The sequence below is a fragment of the Melospiza georgiana genome, chromosome 5 (genome assembly GCF_028018845.1).
Source record: "Melospiza georgiana isolate bMelGeo1 chromosome 5, bMelGeo1.pri, whole genome shotgun sequence".
Lineage (NCBI taxonomy): Eukaryota > Metazoa > Chordata > Aves > Passeriformes > Passerellidae > Melospiza > Melospiza georgiana.
In genome coordinates, this window is record NC_080434.1 from 3095944 (window position 1) to 3110964 (window position 15021).

A 15021-nucleotide genomic window follows, 5' to 3' on the forward strand; every position below is an offset into this window, starting at 1 on the left:
TTTGTCCTTGGTTCATGAGGTGACACCCCTTTATCCTAAAGTTCAGACCTGATTCATTCTGGCCAGCATTTAAGAATGCACTGATCTTTAAGCACATGCCTGAGTAATACTGAATTTGCCAAACTGAATTTATGTGGGCCTAAACAGAGATGATTTCCCAGCTCTAGTCCCAAGTCTCTAAAGTAAGAAACAACTCACAGAAGGCACTGTAGAAATACAGGTTCCTATTCCAGAGGGAGCAATTTATTTTCTTCTTACTATTTTATCACCAGTACCTAAAACTGACTGACTGACTTTGTGAAGTTAATATTCTGTGGACTACCCCCTTCTCATATAGTTCTCTTTAAAAATGCTGTTACTGCAGTTTGACTACTAGAAACAAGAAACCATAGACAAAACTGCCCAAAACACGGCCTGGCTATTAGGTTTCAATTATTTTTCCATACTGTTATTTTAGAAAGCATTCAGGAAATTTTACCTTTTGATGATATACTTAGAAGGAAGAGAGGAAAACAATGAATTTCAAAAATAACTGCATTTCAAATTTGCAATTCCAACTATGAGATCAATATAGAGGACATTAACATAGAGAAAAAAAAATCTATTCTTTTCAAAATGGTTCCTGAAGGTACAACATTCAGTTCTCGCTGATGCACAAAAAAAATGCATTTCCTTCAGACTTGACTCCCTCCACTTACTTAAATGTTTGCATTAGATTCTTCAAAGCCATGCATGTTCACTTATGTTGCTATGTTACCAGTGTAATACCTACAGTTTCCAAGGCAACAGGTAATAGCCCTGTGTGCATGTGTAACATGTCAATAATGTCAACACTCTGAGCATCGTGTTAATATATAATCTATCAACTTACCTGGAAAAATTCTAGTTTTAGACTATTATTCAGTTTTTCCAGTGTCAAATACTTTATGTTCAGATGTTTTGGTAATCCCTTGAAAATGAAATGTTTAATTCTACAACTTTGCCATTGCAAGTTGTCTGTGCCATTTTTGGGCTATAACTAGATATGTTTCAGTAAGTTCTGTTCTCAGTACTAGAAAACCAAGATATCATTTCACAGTGCAAAGTATTCATGCAAGTGCTGAGTGAGGAGCAGTTTGTGTATTAATTATTTATGGCATCCCTTGAAGGATTATTAATTGCTGTAATCCACATTTTGGAGAGAAGAAAGCAAATTATTAGCTTCGCTATTATCTTCTTGAGCTATTACAGAGCTCTGAACAAACCTCTGCTAAAAGAAATTTCAAAGAGACATGCAGGTGCCCGCCAAAGCTGTTTGGTCAGTCCCCTCCTCATCTGGGCAGGGAAGAGAAAATATAACAAAAGGTTCATGGGTCAGTGTAAGGGCAGGGAGGGATTACACATTGATTATGGGCATGGGAAAAACAGACTTCATTACCAATCAGAGTAGAATAATGATAAACAAACCCAAATCCTAACAACTCTTCCCCCTACTTCTTCCCAGGCCAAACATTCTACCCCTCTCTGTCAGTGGCACAGGGGTTAGGGAAATTACTGCAGTTCCCTTTCGACATAATCTTGTCATCTTGATCATCTAGTGCAACCTCCCTAAACACATTTTTCCAGGTATACAAAAACATGTCATGTACTGCAGCAACCAGGTCTGGTACAATTTTGGCTTGCACTCCTGGAAATAAACTGCTCAAAATAACAGCAAAGTTCTGAGCCTTGAACAAGTAGAAATATGGGAGTGACACAACACCATGAACATGTGGATCTGTACATGCATCCTTATGTCCTGTGGAATAATGAATTTCTTTTCTGCAGTTAAGAAAGAAAGGTCAACTGTCAACTTGGTACAACTACAAAATGACTGCCTGAGTCTCCAGGGAAATTCAGCAAGTATGGGACAATCAGGAATGAGAGAACGGTGTGAAAACACCTTCCTTCTCAAGGCAAACACATGAGGAGAGGCTTCTGAAGGCTCACCAGTTTGGCAGGCTCTCACTGCAAGGAGTTTTAAGGTAATGACGAGGGAATTATTGGCAGATCTTTTCAGAACTGCAGAATGAAATGAGAATGGAAAAAGAATTTGATGACAATATGGAAAAATCAAACCAATAAATGTTCTAAACCAGATGTTCATTCATTTGCAGAAGGGGCACATTTCCCACTCTTCTAATGAAAGTCTCTTTCTTACAAGTCTCCTTAGTAATATTTTTGAAAAGAGGAAAGGTATCTGACTTAATCATAAGCATCTCCAAGAAGTGACTTTTATTTGTCACTGCAGATTTGGGTTATTTACACATTTCATTACATACTGAAAATAAAGAATACACTACCAGGATGCAATTGTGGTGGAAATGGCTGTTGGGAAAAACAGAAATTTCAGGGAGAATGAAAAATACTCAGGATATCTCTGAATTATGAACTATGTGTTCAATTCTTAATTATACTGAAAGATGTCTGAAAACTCATCTCTCACTTGTACCTATAAATTTCAGGATTGCCTTCAAAAAAATTTGCCCAGGCTCCAAAATATTCCCTTTGACCAAGGCATTAAATAAATCACCATCTAAGAATTTGGTTCTTGATCCTTCTGCTCCAGGAACACGGTTTGAAGACAGCTGCAAATTCTGCTCATAGATGATCTATCCCCTCTTATTTTTGAGACTGCTTTTCACATACCTGAGAAATATACAGCTGTCTAAAGGATGGCAAAAGTAGCAGATCAACAGAAAAAGGCTGTTATCAGCTCTGACAGAAATTACTCAAAATTTTGAAGATTTGAGACTCTGTCTGGCAGAAGTGTAAGTGAATAATGTTTCACTCATTAACACTACATTCATCAAGTAATTTAAATGCCACAGGTGTGCTCAGTGCTTTCCAAAGCATACGTGAAAAACCAGTTAAGTCTCCACAGAAACAAGCAAGCATTAGACTACGCAATTTTACCCTCTAGATCAATTTTTGGATGTTATATATAAACAGAAGGAAAGGAAGTTCTTTAAAATTGTGAAGTAAAATGATTATTATAATCAACATATCCAGTGGATGAGACATTAACAAGAAGAATATCTTAGTTTGTTTATAATTTAAATAAATCCAGCAATGCTTTAAATTAACCAGGTGTCAATCTTCAAGCTGTGCTGCAGACACCATAGAATTCACAACAAAAATAAGGATGTGTTTTAGATACAATTCCCCAGCTTTGGATCCCATTTCAGTTCAGCAAGCAAAGAACAATTTCAGAATGAATTAGCAGTGCCTGCACGCATTCTTTAGTTAAAAAAGGAAATTACCAAGAGGACAGAGTTTTAACAGCTTTATGCAGGTTGACAGTCACCACTGAATTTCTGGAGCAAATTGCTACAATTTCCATTTAGTTTTGTTGATGTGCTATTCCATGGCCTTCTGACTTTTACAGACTTTCTCTGCTAAAATGATAGAGGTGTTTAACCACAGGTAGTGAGCCCCAAAATGCTCTACCTTATGAAAGAGATCTTTAGCTTTTGATCAGTGAGTGTACACTGATACAACTTAATTACTTAAGTTAAAAATTCAACTAAATTATGCTATGAACTAGGTGGAAATATCTTAAATCTTCCACAGTTTAATTAATTTTAAAGTAACTGAATTTAAAGACACATAACCAAGAAGCCCATTTTTGCATTAACAAAAGTGCATCAAGTTTTAAATTCCATTTTTCTTACTCCCCCTGCCTTTAAACTCCTCTTGCAGTTTCAGAAACTCCTCTTGAAACAATAAATGTGCTTCCAGCTCTTCTAAGGTAATATTTGCCTATTCTTTATACCAAGGCATAAAATTTGAAAATATTTTTATTTCAATTTACCTAGAAGCTGTCCTGTTGGATTTTTTTCCAAAAGCCATGATGTTCTTCACATTACAGAGGACATAAGCAGGAGCAATAAATATCAATTTTAAGTAACTCAAACACAAAGTCACACTGATAGCAGTATTTTGCACTAATATATTAAACAGCATCAAGACGTTTGGCCACAATTGCCCACATTATTTAATTATTAACATACTCTTTGGAATAATTTTGGCCCATGAAAATGCTTGGGCACGGTTCAAGGAAAAGCAGATCCGGTGGTTCTTACCAACATCCAATTTGGACTTGGCTATCCTGCTTTGAAGCAGAAAGAAAACATAGTGCTAATTACCTGCAGGCCTAAGGAACAGTCTCTCCACAAAATTAGTTACAAAACTCACATGCCTTAATATAAAAATCCAGTCTTCCCTACAGCACAAGTCCCAGGGGACTGAGACTCTGTCTCAGGACACAATAAGAGAAGCAAAAGATGCAAATCTCTCATCCTATAGCAGCCACCAATTCACAAAAAAACCCCCTAAAAAACAGAAAACCAAATCCCTATCACCTAATGACTGGAAAGTCAACTTGGGGTGCTCTTTGTGTCCTGGAACAGCAGCCAGGAGATTCTGCAGCCCTGGGAGGTAAAAAAAGACCAATGAGTACAAAGGGACACCTGGTCTTGGGCAGGATCTCTGATCCCCCTCAAACCTCCTCTTAGAAAAATAAGCAAATCCCTACAGACAATTCAACTAAAGGAGGTTTTCCTTTACACCAAAAAGAATACCAAAATGCCATTTGGAAAAGAAATGTGAATCTGACCCAGAATTCCAGTTTTCAGGGCATTTGACTGAGAGAAAGAAATTCCAAACTTGAGGCTCTACTGCCTGGACAGCTGATCAGTTACCTTCAAGCTCTTCACTGATGCCAAACACAGAAGCAGTCCCTGTCCCAGGCAATTTTCTGTCACGCTTCCCACCAGGAATTCCCCTGACTTCTTCAATCTGAAGGTCTCAGGCACACAGGCTATTTTCTTCCCCCTGGTTCTTTGATCACAAACATTCAAAACACCATTTCAGGGAAGGGAGACACAAGACATCACTCCTGCCAAGCAAAGAAGGAATTAGGCATGAGGCTATTGTCTCCAAGAGCACCAACACACCAGCCCACCTTGGTGCCAGTTTCTAGGAGCACAAAGCCATCCCTCACAAGAGCACTCCAGGCTGCACACACAGCCTTTCCATCTCTGCCCTGACAGCCTAAGGGGGGGAAGAGAGGCATGGGAGAGGCACAGCTGAGCAAAGTGCTGCAGCTGTGTGTCTGCCTCATGGGGCTGCCCAGCTCCAAGAGATGGCTCCCAAGTGGCTCCACGAGCAAAATCCAGACTCGTTTCAAACTCATCCCTTCCATGCCTTCCTTCACTCTTCTGCTCTTCAGGGATTTGCAAGCTGTTTACATGATCAATCCATTGCACGGCTTTTGTTTGCCTTTGGGAACAGTGTAACTGTCTTGCCTTGCACCCCTCCCAGTACATCTCTGTTCTTCATCCCTCACTCTGTCTCCCAATGCTGTAGGAAATCAAAGTGTTCCCACAAGGGACGGCAGGTGCCCTGGAGCACAGACACATTGAGTTGGACTCCCTAGGGTGGTGAAACAGGGACAAAGCCCTTTGGTGCAGCGAGGACACAATCTGTGCCTTCAAATCCCTAAAACTCTGCTGCCTGGGTGTCCCTCCTCCATTTCATGGTCTTGCTTAGGAAGAGCATCAGCAGTAAGTAGTATCTGACCTTGCTGGCAGTGCAAATGACAGAGAGAGCAGCTGAAACAACTCCATATTTTCACCTCTTGAGTTGTCTGTTGAGATAGTGACGAAAGCTCCCTAGAGGAGAAAGAAAAACCACATTTTCAAGGTCAGTGACAAAGTTCCAGAATATTATATTGTGAAAACAAAGTGAAAAAGAAAGATGTAGCAATATGCACAATTTACTCTGTGTCAACAAGAGCAAAACTCTTTATTGAAATCTATAACAAGGGAGTTAATAAGCTGTACAAAATGCTAAGTACTTTTTAGTTGAATGCACCATTTGAAAGTTTCAGGGTGAAATAGCATCCTGGAAGATATTCCTGAAAAATTCCCCAAAGCAAGGAGAGAAAACCTTTCTGTTTAGTTCCTTGTTGCACAGCCTGAACTACTGCAACCAGCATGTTTCCTTAAGCATTGCCCAAGAAGCAGGCAGAAACTGCACAAGTCTGTGTGCTAGTCATTGTAGTTCTACGTGGCACCTGGGCTCAACCTCATCTTGAATCTAGAGATCCAGAGAAAAAAATTGCAGTAAGTCACTCCCACAGTGCTATAGATAAGCTTTGATTAGTTTGTCTGTAGGCAACCAGCACAAATAGCACAATACAAGCATGACAGTGGCGAACCAGACTAATTATGTGTGTTTACATCATGATGCACAAACTTTCATTTTTTGTAGTGCATTTTCAAATACCCTATGATGCTTAAGAGTACAGAATTTTTTTCTTAGTGACTTTTTATTGTTGTTCAAAAATACAAGATTAATCAGAGACAAAACAAGCATTCAGGGATATTTGAGAACTGCTCCCACCTTCTGAGCCAGAGCTATGTAATTTGCTTTTCAAGGTACTCTGATCAGATTTCTGAGTTCCATTCATATGAAACAATAACAGCAAACCAAATACTGTAACTATTTTCTTTGCTGAAAGGGGCTTAAGGTTGCATTGGAGATTGTAAGAAATACAACGAAGAAGAGAAAGAAAATAGTTTGTGTTTTAAGATAAACCAGGAATGGCTGCAGAACAATAAATGGCACAAAAAGCAATATGTCCAAAAGGGGACTGAAAAAGAAATGCCAAGAGAACCACACTTACACTAAATGTCCCCTTAGCACAAAGATAAAAAGCAAAGGCTGAACTTGACAAGGCTGAAAATAAGTTTGACAGCCTTAGACAAGAAATTTAAGATGACCTTGGCTACACTGACTTGAGTAAGCAGATGTAGACAGATGGCCAGAAGAAAAAATATCTGAGTACTTTCAACTATAAAATATTCCTGGGACTGTAGAGACAATCTTGCTGTTTATAAATAAGGTCTGAAGAATCAAACTAGATGTCACAATGTAAAAAATGCCAAACATGCTCTTCAGAAACAATTAAAAATATCACAGTGTAAACAAAAAAATATCTGACACTAGGTAGAAGATATCCAATCATAATAACAGCAATTCAGATGAAACAAAAAGAAATAGAGCACTTGTTCCTTGCCCTTCCTTGGTACAATAGTAAAGAGGATATACTTGGATGACAATGGAAATTTTTTCTTATATTTCTTTCTGCAGTTGAATTAATATAGAAAAATCACTTAATAACATTGAAAGTCATCATATATTAAATTTTAGAAAAAGAAATTGATTCAGAATAAAGTAGAATAATTGCTAGCAATTTAGATTTGAGGGGAAGGGTTGTGACTCTTGGATCTCTGTTCTAGGTATCCTCAGCTACAAGGTACATGAACTGTTTGGTCAAATCTCCTCATAAAATTTTCTTAGCTCTGCAATGATCTCACCTGATGGTTTTCTTAAGCAGCGCTGCAAGCCGTGTTCTCTTTGGAATCTGCAGGTGGACTCAAGTGTTCCTTCTGTGTGTGTTTCCTTGCCCCGCCAGGGACACGCTCACACCAAGTCTGTCTGGGTTTCAAAGACCCTCAGTGGCAGAGCCTTTCACATACCCCAGGTTTTCTGCAGATAGTTAGATCAGCTGCAAGACAGATGGAGCTACAAACGTTATCCCACTGCCCACAGGTGCACAGGCTTCAAAATAAATTTGAAATCATGGCTTTTATTTTTCTCCTGTCTATCAAGAACTGCAGAGGGCTTTTTGTGCTGGAGAAATATTTCACTTATGGCTTTCATTTGTTAATTAGAAATCTGCAAATATGAGAGGATAAATGTTGATATTTTGGTTTGCAGAACTTCCCTCTACAGTAGTAAGCCCTCACAATTAATCATTCATTATACTCTGCTCATTCAGAGTCTGTGGATGATGTGCCAATATAGTTAAGGTTTTTTTCCTCAAGAGTGACTTGCATTGCCAAAAATATGCAGGAGGGAAACAAAACTAATTGATATTTCATCAAGCATGTTGTGCTTGTTCTTTTGGAAAAAAAAATACTTCAGGAGTTGCATAGTGTGCAAGTATCTTAAACTTAATAAAAGCCCAAGAGCATTTCAGAAATAATTTTGCTTTTTCTTTCTTAAAAGCACCAGAGAATTTGTTTCAGGTTCCTCTAGAAAATATTAAACTACTATTCAGCAGAAGATCATAACTGACTTTTAGACTAACTCATTCCTTAGATTTACTTGCAATCCAACTTTGCACCATTCTTACATATCAAATACATCATCAGTCCACTGTTTTATTTCTACAGTTCCAAATTAAAACTACTTTCAATGTGTTTTCCATTAAAAAAGCTATTTTTTGTGGTCTAAGTAAGTCTTCAAATGTATTTTGTAATATAATTCTAGAACTATACATTAATCATTGTTGAAATTATTATGGCCAACTACAATTTTCTAATTGTAAGTGCTGTGAAAATTCATAGCCTGCATATGACTAAAAGAAAATAATGTCTTCAAACGCCAAACTGCTGAAGGGTTCTTGCCAACATTCTTCACAGCCTGTGGTGGTTTGACCAGGAAGAAGTGGGAATTCTGGGATGCTGTGGTCAAACCAACTTATGTGTTACATTTTCTTGGCCCCTAAGTTATAAGTCAAACCAACGGGTGCTCAGATTTTGATATTGGCACCTGGTGTAGCCAGTGGGATTTTGGACACACCTCTGAGAACACACAGGGGTTAAAAGCAGAGCTTCGGCCCTGCGAGTTTCTCTTGGGACTTCAAGGGACGGAGGTCGGGTCTCCCTCCCCTGTCCAGCCGCTGCTGCTGGGCAGGGGAGGGGCAGCCATGCGGTAGGCCTGGGCCTGGACAGACATGGGGGGTGAGGAGGCCCTGGAGGATGGAAGGGTGGAGGAGCCCCAAGAGACATCGGGCGGCCATCCCCCCTCAGGAGAGAGAGAGAGGAGAGCCGGCGATGGAATGTGATAGCAGCCGGCCCAGGAGGAGAAGGGGGGAGTGCAGCAAGAAGGTGCCCAGCCAGGGCAGCATGGGAGTTCTGGAGCTCTGGGACAGGCAGAGACTGAAATTTTTAACCCTCAATCTTTTGCAAGATTGAGACCTTGCAAAATGCTGATCCTCCTGGAACTGAATAAGAAGAGAGATAAGAGAGGAGATGAGATAACAAGGACTAGGCCTGAGGGAAGTGAAGAAGACTGGCTGAGTGGGGGGAGAGATGACAGTGTGGCCTTCTGGCTGGTCTTTTCTTGTGTGGCCATAGACTGAACCGTTTCTTTCCTGTGACACAGAGACTGCATTTAGGGGGAGGCAGTGCCTCAGAACCAGGAGGGTTCATTGTGGGGACCCCTCGGCCCCAGGGGGTGAAAAAATGGGGGGGACAGATGCTCCAAAGCAGAGACTGTGCCTTTTTGGAGTGAGACAAGGCATCCTTAAAAGACAACCCTGAAAGCAGCTCTGGTCCATGCACAGTGGTGAGAGCACTGGGCATGGAAGGAAGATGTCACAAGCGGCAAAAGGACTTTCCGGGGGGTGCTGAGTGACATGGAAGCACACGAGGGTTCAGCGTGTTTCCAGGGGAAGCCTATGGTGCAAGAAGAACTCCTCTCCTCTTCATGGACTGAAGTTTGAGTATTCTAAAGGGTGGTGCCGGACCAAGAGTTGGTGATTTGGGGGAATGTATTACATTGGGAAATTTTGGTGGGTAGGAGGAGGAAGGTGCTTTTGTAAGGTTTTAATTTTTTTTTCTTTTCCCTTATAGTTTTTTCTTCTTTTCTTGTAGTTTAGTTAATAAAGTTTTCTTTATTTCTAAGCAGGAGCCTGCTTCTTCTTCCTGGTGGTCGCATCTCACAGCAGACACCAGGGAGAGGGTATTCTCATGGGGGCACTGGCTTTGTGCCAGGCCTAATCCATGACCCAGCCCCACATGGTATGTTTTAATTTCTGTTACAGAAAAATGCCCTTAAGAACTTTAAAGCACCTGGGTAAGGATTACTAGAATGTAGTAATGGTAACATGGTAAATGACCCTTGCTTTTCCCATAGCTTTTAAGACTGTGGAAAATTAACTGGGGTACAAATGCATGCCTATGCCAGGAAACAGTGAGGGTGAGGACATGAACAGAGATAGACGAACACCAACCACAGAGCCTATTCCAAACAACAGCTAAGTTAAAAGAGTTAAATTCTGTAGTTCATTGCAGGTTTGACATTTAATCCTGGTGACGAGATATACGATGGTACCATATAAACATTCTGACTGAAATATCACAAACCCAGGTTTCTGCCTCATGTTTCTTTTCAGAGGAATAAGAAGAAGCAATGGAGAATGGGATGGGAAGGGGAAAAAACAGCTACAATTTCAGCTTCATGTCTGGAGCACCAAAGCATAAAAGATGTTCCATACTGAACTGAGCACAACATTTGCAGTCCAAGAGAAACAGTAGCAACAATACAAATCAAAAACAATGCCACACATCTGCAAGTCATATTGAATATTACTGCTGGTAATTATGAATACATCTCTTGTATGTATGTTGAAAACTAAAACTAAAAATAAAAATTTTTCAGTGTTCTGGCAAACTCTTGAGCTTCTTGGAGCAAAGGCAGTGAGGATTAGAAGGGGTTTGTTTCTTGATTCTTAACAGACAATAAACAGCTCTGCTTCTTAGGTCCAAAATCTCTCTCCAAAACTCTGTTTTTATACATTTTACATTTACATATTGATGAAAACGTGTATTGTAATTTTAGAAAAATCTTGTCATTATTTTTGTATTTATTTTTATTTGCTTCATCCAGGACTGGAACTTGAAAATAAATATACTTATGCTTAGAATGTCGGTACTGCTCACTTTGAATCTCTGTTGCTAATACATTTGAAATTACTTCTGCTCTAAAGAGGAGCCCTTTCTATAGATCAAAAACCTGAAGAAATTTGTAAGTTATTTCAGAGTTATAAGTCTCCTACCTAGCTGCCATTCTCACTCTTCTGCATTTTTGCTAGCAAATCAAATTCAAAATACATCCAACATCATCAATTTCTCAAAACACATAGCTGTTCCTTGAAGACATCTGAACATAAATCTGAATGCTGTAATCAATGGCACAGGGTGAGTGATACCAGAGTGAAACTCCCACCCTGTCTGTGACTTACACTCCTGGATAAAAGAACGTAAAGATTACATAAACATATACATTTTAAAAAATGAACGCATGTATTTATTTATATACATCTAGATGTAGGCACACCTCAAAATATATCGTATGAATATACAGGTACTTAGAAAGGAGGAAGAATGTGCTTATGGAAAGTCAATTAAGTTTTTCAATAATTATTAAAAAAATCACAGTAAGTAAGTAAATGCTAAAGTAAGGAGGTAAACTTTAAACAACCTCTATAAGGAATCATCAGAATTTTGAGTTATAACTGTAGTGACACCCACAAAGTATAATATCTCTTCCAACAGCAGAGTTTCTATTTCCCCAATAAGCACCTACAAAATCCTCCCCCAAATTTCTTCCTTTTTTTATATTTACCCCTTCTTCTTCTCAGCCTTTTCTCTTTTCCTTTTTCTTCTACTCTTTTGGGATAAACTTTACTGATCAGATTCTGCTTTGATTTAAAATTTGGTTGGCCTTGCCACCTTTTAATCAGGATAGAGAGCATGAGCATCACAATTCCAAAAATTCTCCTGGGACCAGTCTGCAGCGCAAAGTGACTTGCACTGAATAAAATCCAGCTGCTGGAGAAGTGAAAGGTGTTGCAAAAATCATCCCCTTTTTTTTTTCTTCATGTGGCAATAGTAGATTTTACACCAAAATCAGCTGCAAATAGCTCATGTTCTTTGGACTGGATGCAGCAACCATTCAGACATCTGCTTAACCTTAAGTACACAGTTATTCAATAGAGCACTTTACCTATATTGATTCCTCACTGTCCCACTCTTGCATAAAAATTCTTTGCTATTTCAGATAAATTCCAAGTGCACATATCAGTGCCTGTGATTCCATGTACTTTACTTTTTGGGAGCCCTCATTACTTGCCACACTCTAACAGCAAAATTACAAAATGAAAAAACTCACCATTTTATATTGCCACCTATGAATCAATACACTTTAATTACAAATATATAAATATAAACTATAATTATAGTTGCTTTAGAGGGTTTAATCATTCAAGTCAACACGCACAGTCTTCGTTATTACGCACATTTTGCATATTTCATTTATTGACGGTTCAAAGTAGCACTAAGGGAAAGTCTTCCTCAGTACTTTATGAATTTCAGAGTATCCATAGCAGAAATGACCTGAAGTGCTAAATGTGTCATTGTTAAATCCTTTGTGCCTTCATGCATTGTGCCTATAACTGAAAAAACAGCATGATGCTTCTTCATGGAGGACGTTTCAGTCAATTCTCATGCAGGAAAATGAGGTAACACCATAACACTTCCCATCCTTTTTCTCTCTGGTGCAGGGACAGAAGTAGTCCTGGCTAGAAAGTAATGCATTCTGCCAGTTTTTGTCAGCGTTGGATTATATACTGAAAATGCTTTTATCTTCACAGCAAAATATCACCTTTGGTTTCCTCTCTAATATCCAGCAAGAAGCACACTGGCCACCTAGGGATCAAATCAAGATGCTTCTTTTTCCAGAAGGTAAACTAAATCTGGTTTTAGACCATGCAAAGCTTAAAAATAGTCAGATAAAACAAGAATTTCAGAACGTCAAAACTCAGGTTTCTCTTGATCCTGGCTTTATATCAGCTTTGTCTGCTAGACCTTGTACATTTTGATGCAAATCCTTCCATTTCCTTTGATCCACACCTCTCTCTATTCAGCTGGAAATCCGATCTATTTGACCTGGTGTTACACTGAACAAGACAACAAAAAGAGCTCTGTTTCCCCAGGTAAAATCCTGAGTCAAAATCCCAGCTCTGGGAGAAGGTAGGATTACACCTGCGGCATGATTATCTTTCCCTTGTCACAGAAGAAATCCTGCAAACAGTGGTTCCACGTCTTCAAGTCCTTCCTAATACTTCAAACTGTGTACAAACATACTTCCTTTATTACCTTTTGTGTGACATTATTTCCATTCAGTGAACAGCAAACCAGATGCACTCAATATGCAATTCTGCATTGTTTAACACAAATTTTTCTAACAGGGCATAGTAGCACAAAGGTGTCCTCAAAGGTTAGGGCTCTCTCCTCTCTGTTTCAAAGCTGAGAGTGTAGTAGCAAGGAATAAAATAGAGCAGAAGCCTTCTGAATCCAAAGTCTTGGAGAGTAGGTGAGAACAAGCATCTGATGCAACAAGGAAAAGGTCAGAGACCTTTGTGCTTTGAGCTCTGCTGCTCCCAAAGGCCTAAGCTGCACTCACTTTGGAACTGAGCTGTGTGGTCAGTCCTCAAAGCAACTGGACTGAAAAGTGTGAGGGCAGTCCAGACAATTTTAGATTTGCTGGGCTGAATGGCTAAGAGTCTTAACATTTATTTTTCCTAAAATTTCCAGACTCTTTTTCCTAAAGTCTCAAGACTGCTAAAGCAAAACCTGTGAGATTCACTTTCCTGTCTTTTGCTATGCCAGTAGAAAAATTAAATATGCAATGAGACAGAATCTGTTACTCCATCTAAAATCCAACAAAAGACACAATAAAAGTTTTAACATCCACCTTTCCTCTCCAAAAAAGCTTTACTGTAAAACCAGTATTATAAGTGTGTCTCAAAAATAGAGCAGTTCTTCATCCACATTGCTACATTTGCTTGGGAAAATGTGTTATTTACTCAGTCCCAGCACAAGGCAGGCCAAGTAGCAGCCACTTTGCATCCCTAGTGTAGCATTTGAGACAGGCTGAGTCAAATGAGAGAGATGGTAGTCCCTCTGTTCTTAACACTTCGGTTGTGCCTGTGAGGTATGAAATGAATCTGAAGCCTTTTCAGCAGACTATGAACAGAATCAGGATTTTCCAAATTAACAAAAGATGTTGGGGTTTTTTCCCAATGGAAAAAACAAAAATTCTTATTAAAAAATGAAATGCTTTCTTTCTGTTCAAATATTAACTGAAGACTTCACAGATTACAAAACCGGCTATTATACTGAGTGCATGATTCCCAGGGAATTGAAACTGATCATAAAAGAGATCTGAAGAAGATGACACAGTTTAAGGTGAATGCATTTATAAAGCTTGCAAAAAATAGCACCATGTCTCCTTCACCTCAGGAAAACACTGAAAATAATTATTTGAGACTGTTAGAACAAGGTTCCTTCAGTTTCATCAGAACTTACAAATTCTAGAGATTTAGGTGTCTAAATGCCAGTAGGAATGTTTATAAGTTTATTAATACTAAGATTGAAACTATGCAAGAACACCATAAGCCATATGCATCATAAGATGAAAGAAATCTACCCTAAATTCTCCCCCTGTTTATTATCAGTACCTCTCTAAGCTTGATTCATTATAATGGAACACTTGCATAAAAACCAGGGGGCATAACGATGTAACAAAATACCTGAGTGCAGTGGTGTTATCTATTCAAGCTCAGAGACAAGAATGTAAAATGCATAGAAGGTCAGACCACAAGCAAGAGCCTTAATCAAGTTTTCCAACCCTTCCCTGCAATAGGTTTCTTTTATGTAGAATATGCTTGAGGTGACAGAGAAAGCCATACTCTGATAATTGTCTAATGATAGGGGAGCACTTCCAAGAAGATCAAATCTCTGCTCCTCTCTGTTCTGTGAAAGGTCAGCAGCTTCTCTCAGCAAATTTTGCCTCCCTTATTTAGTGAAAAATGGTCAACATGAAAATGAAACATATTAATTCACCAAATAGACTTGCTTTGAAGTTTGACCTGAATAATCTTTTAAGTTTGGTTCATCTGCCAAGGAATAAAAACAACTATTCATACAGCTTTACTGTTGTCACCCTAATACATGATTATCTTTCCAAAAATAAAAATCAAGTCTTTTTTTCCCACCGTTCTGAAGACCTGACACAACCTCTGCTTTTCGTGAGAAACACGCCTGTCTTTGGATCCTGAATGGTTCCCAGGATAATAAAAGT